Raw genomic sequence first — 5,515 nt, forward strand, 5'->3', positions numbered from 1 at the left:
GTGAAAAGTAGTTTCTACTGCACAATTCTTTTCAGTGTACATATATGTAGGATTACTAGCGGTCACCATAATGCGCAGGTGATGATAGCCTCCATGCCATACACGGGAATAGAAAACTACCCAGATTTGAGTTCTTTTCACCCAACTCCGAACTTCCGTGCAAGAAGATATTTTTAGGTAAACCCTAAAATACTCAATTTTTGGTAAATAACCCAATATAAACCAGTGGGTAAATTTTATCACAAAAAAAAAACTTACCATTGGGTAAAAATTACTCAACGAACAGAACTGCTTTGGTTGAACTTTTGATGATGGAAAAGATAATCAATAATAGGAGTTCATTTATTTATTTATTATTATTATAGTCCATCTGACTTGTTAGTCTCAATGAAACACTTAAATCTAAATGTAGTCACTCATTAAAAATTAAAAATTGATCAACAGCAAACGATGACGAAACATCGAGGCATTGATGTCAAAGTCAAATAGGTTGAATTGATGAATCATGGCGACAAAGGAACTGTTTGCAGAATAGTTGGTTGCATGTACTACTTCATGTAGCAAGGTTCTCGGACGGAGTGTTCGGGCAGGAGCATACAGATTAATTTTGGCCAGTAACTCAGGAACATCATATTCTGCGAGTAAAACTTTAGCAACGAAGACGACCTGCGATATGTTTCGTCGCTTAGCAAGAGTATCCAAACCCAGTAAACGACAGCGGTCAGCATACGGTGGTAAATTCAGCGGGTCACTCCATGGAAGATAGCGCAGTGCGTGGATGGATGTAAATAGTAATAAAAGCGTGCCAGGAAACGATTTTTTATAGTTTTATTCAAAAAGTAACAATCGTTGGATTCAAAAACAATATTACATCACTTATATTTCTTATTACAATCTTATTACAATTATTCAACTGCCATGTTGCTCGTCCCTAAAAAACCCGCAATAATGCTGGAACATCCGGATCGAGAACAACGTCCTTCAATCGCAGTGACTCGTTAGTCGGTCCTCATGCTAGAAGTGTTGCATAATCGAAAATTTAAAAAAATAAGGAATCAGATAGCGAAAAAGTTGTCTTACCAGACAGCGTTAGTAACTTGGCCGGAAGCTTCAGTATTCAGAACCCATGCGAAGATTGTTCTAGATCGAGATATCTGTTGATGTCAGTGACACTCACGTCGCACTATGCTAGAAATGCCGTATCAAACCTAAAAAACCAAAACAATGATGTAAATCGAGCTATGAAAACGCGATGATTAAAATAACTGAAAATAAAAAAAACCTTTACTAAGAAATCAGATAATTTAAATTCAAGTCTTACCACACAGTGTGATGAATGTTCTGAAAACTCCGAAAAAAAAACAAACCAAACTAATCCATGATAGCCGTGAGAAGCTCGTCCCTTAAAAACCCGCAATAATGCTGGAACATCCGGATCGAAAACAACGTCCTTCAATCGCAGTGACTCGTTAGTCGGTATGTTAGGTCCTCATGCTAGAAGTGTTGCATAATCGAAAATATATAAAAAAGGAATTAGATAGGTACAATAGCGAAAAAGTCGTCTTACCCTTGGTCTTACCAGACAGCGTTAGCAACTAGGCCGGAAGCTTCAATATTTAGAATTCATTCGAAGATTGTTCCAGATTAAGATATCTGTTGATATCAGTGACACTCGCGTCGCACTAGCAAATGAAGCTAGGAACATTGAAACCAAAAATACCAAAACAATTATATAAATCGAGCTATGAAAAAGGTTGCGAAAAAATTCACAACAGAACAACGCGGACAATGACTTTTATACCGAACGTAAATTAGAAATGGCGTCACTGAAACCAAATCGACAAAATTACTTAGCGTTGGGTAAATTGAAGTAATTTTTGCGGTTATGATTTATAAACCAAATTTAATGGAGAATTTGTCTCAAAAAATTATGTTAAATGATGCTAATAATAAGTCAAATTATAAAAATATATCGTGATAATCAAACATTTAATTGAAATCATGATACAATTTATAACATTTATTACTCCCGCACAATGACACAAATTGTCCAATTTTTTTTCTACCTAAATTTAGGTAATCTACACATTACTTATCCGTTGGGTAAAAATGAATCAACGCGTTATTTGGTTTTTACCCAACGGGTTACTTTAACGGATATACTTATTTTTGGGTTCTTTTAACCTAAGTTTTGGGTAGTTTTTTATTTCTGTGTATGCATACACTTTTACAAACTATTACCAACTTCGGAAATTTTGTACGGAACTTTCAACAGCTTCGGTAGCTAGTTCGGTAAAACTTTGACCCTCATTTTAAATTATGTTTCCATAAATTCTTATTTTAAAAACACTGTGAGAATTGTTTACATAATCTAGTTCCATTGCGGTGAAGTTTTCCTTGTTTTGAAGCTTTAAAACTAATAAATTAATGATTTTTACCGATTAGTTCAGCTGTTGAAAGATCAACACACAAAGATTTTTTTTTACCGAATACACAGAAAAAAAAAGTTGTTGAATTTTACATTCAAGCAACTGCACAGAGGTCATCGGTACATCGATTTTGCGAACAAAATTACATCAATTGATGTTATATTGTATGCAGTAATTATGTCACGCTAAGTCGGGGAAAAAATACTCGATAACAGTCCCGTGGTTTAACAAAATCGCCATTTCAAATTCTGAAAAGTGACATGTTTGTTATGTTTCAATGCAAGTATTTCGGTTAAGGGTCACGTGGGGGCGGTCTGGTTTCTTCACCATTTCATTGCATTTTCTTGTACTTTCAATTGCTCAAAGGATGGCCTGCTCGTTTTTACCCATTTAGAATTTATTGGTATTGGAAGTTGGGTAATTTTCAAACAAAAAATGTAAGTAACTTTTCAAATATTAATGATTGCAATTTGCAGTCTTCTGAAAAGATATGTAATTTGCTATTTCTAACATCTTTGTAGAACATGCCAAATATGTAGAAATATTATAGAAAACTTTACAGATACAAAACTGATTTTAACGATGTCTCCACAAAAAAAAAAGCTTTATATCTCAGCAGTTATAAGAGCTAGAAAGTAATAATCTTCAGCAAAGTTGTTCACAGAAATGTTCTCTACAGCTTTGCCGAACACAATTATTTTGTATCTCATCACATTAGGTGGATTGATCTTTAATTTTCTTTTACCATAAGAAGAAGTGTTGTAACCAGAGAAACTTCTCAGAAAAAAACCTAGTACCTTTAATCAACCATTTCAGCGTAAATAAAAAAAACGCGTGTTTTGATACCCTTGGCACCACTGTGCATTGGTGCTCAGCACGGAAAACAAGATCGACGGAAAAAAAAACAAGGAAAAAATATAATCAGAAACATTATAAGCATTCAACAACAATACGAAATTTGTGATGACTTTATAGGTAATACATTTAATAAATGATTGTTTGAGTGTCTTTTCAAACAGGCAAAATACAATAAAAATTTGTGTTGCGGGTATTTGGAAAATATATAAAACATACTATAAAAAACTCTATACGATATCAAAGGTAATACCCTTAGCTACAAAATGGAACTAATGTTTCCAATTTGGAAATATTGTAGAGTGCTAATTTAATCATTATATTCTACTATCAAAGTTACCCGCATTATCAAAGATACCCCGTTTTACGGTACCTAACTTTAGTCTCCAACAGGTAGATATGTGCTACGATGTTTGGTTTTAGGTAGCATGCTAAGAGTCTCGAGTACCCGGTTTATGCTGACCATTTGCAGTGCTAGTATCCGTTTTGATTTATCTGGGTGAGGCTCGGGTGGGGTCCAAATTGTAAGGAAATAATTTACAGGAATGGTAAATCAAGCTAAGAACGTGTGTTATTCAGATAAAATGTTGAGTTTAGTGGAAACATTCAATCTTCACAGAGCTGGTAAAAACGACAATTCTATAGTAAAAAAAATAAATAAAAGGGCGAATGCGCAAACCCATAGGAAAAATGAAAGCATGTATGGTAGATAATACTATGCTATGTGAATTTTTACTTCATAGTAACTTTGATAACATTTGTGCTTCTTGTCAAAACATAATATAGTCTACAAAAAAAAAAGTAGGTGCGTTGCGTTTATTTTAGACCTCCAATATAGTAGTTTCTACTGCACAATTCCTTTCCGTGTACATATATGTAGGATTACTAGCGGTCACCATAATGCAAAGGTGATGAAAGCCGTCACGTCAAATGCATACACTTTTACAAATTATTACCGATTTCAGCTTATAAAGCTCGGTAAAATTTTGACCCTCATTTCAAATTCTGTATCCATAAATTCTTACACGGTAAGACTTGGAAAAATTTTCCTGTGTTGAAGCTTTAAAACTAATAAATTAATGATTTTCACCTATTAGCTCAGCTGTAAAAGATCGGTAAAATTACCGAAATCGGTAATCATTTCAAGACACTAATGTTGTGTTGAAAAAGTTGTTGAATATTACATCCAAAACAGCTGGTTGTGTAATATTACTTTGTACGATGTACATCGATTTTGCAAACAAAATTACATCCATTGATGTAATATTGTATGGGCTTATGCAATAATTATGTCACGCTAAGTCGAAGAAAAGATTAGCCCCCCTCCCCTATCGTCGCGTTTCTCGTATACCTATTGCATTGCTTGTCACAAAATCTTAGACCCCCCTCCTCCATTAGAGCGTGACATAATATATGCATCACCCCTATATGCTTTTGGATGTTACATTATTATTTCATACATCAGCTTGAATTACGTTGTTCGATATTACATGTTTTTTTGCTGTGGAACAGCTGAACATTCGGTATTTTTTTTTAAATAAATTTCGGTATATTCTGTTCCCTTGTGAGCTGTCAAAATGTACTGACCAGAACTGTTAATTTTGTTGAATGATCGGTAAAGTTTACAAAAACGTTCGGTATATTTTTTACTGAACACTTTTACAAACTTTTACCGACTTCGGCTTAACGTTCGGTAAAGCTTTGACCCTCGGCCATGGATGTCGTCTACGCATCATTATCACCAACAACCAAGTAAAACGACATTAAACTAACAACATGCTTGGTTCCATAAAACGTTTCTGCTATAACTTTCACGATCCGTATACGATAAAAACATTGTACATTGCTTATGTAAGGTCAATATTAGAATATTGCAGCTTAACGATTTCTTTAGGTTGTCGTCAACTTTTTTTGGAAAGCTATGTGAAATTCACACGGATTTCATGCATTACATATGTGATATATTTTTTGAGTGTTTCCAAGTTTCGTTACAAGATTACAACTCTGGAGAGCATTTTGTGTGGTCGTTGGGAGCGTGTGGTTCTGAATATGGCGATGAGTGTGGAAAATATTACGCAATTCCATTCTCCCTATCAGTGTTGGCAAAATCAGATTTGATTTTTGTCTACGAAAATCAAGCGTGATCTTGGGCGTTGGTGAGATTTGATTTTTGATATTTTCCCAACACTGCTCCCTATTCGCACGCGCCCGAGGATCGGAGGCGAATGCCC

General features: G+C 34.7%; 1 long non-coding RNA gene across 1 annotated transcript; it reads right to left on the reverse strand.

The window, feature by feature from the left end:
• Positions 1-921: 921 nt before the first annotated feature.
• LOC135712006 (uncharacterized) lies at positions 922-1,485 on the reverse strand. The gene is made up of 3 exons (XR_010518530.1): positions 1,322-1,485; positions 1,081-1,208; positions 922-1,014 (listed from the first exon to the last, which is right to left on the reverse strand). It is a non-coding gene; the product is annotated as an uncharacterized LOC135712006 (long non-coding RNA).
• Positions 1,486-5,515: the final 4,030 nt, after the last annotated feature.

The sequence above is a fragment of the Ochlerotatus camptorhynchus genome, unplaced genomic scaffold, assembly GCF_037179485.1.
Source record: "Ochlerotatus camptorhynchus isolate MF236.1 unplaced genomic scaffold, CSIRO-AGI_Acam_v1.1 ptg000451l, whole genome shotgun sequence".
Taxonomy (NCBI): Eukaryota; Metazoa; Arthropoda; class Insecta; order Diptera; family Culicidae; genus Ochlerotatus; species Ochlerotatus camptorhynchus.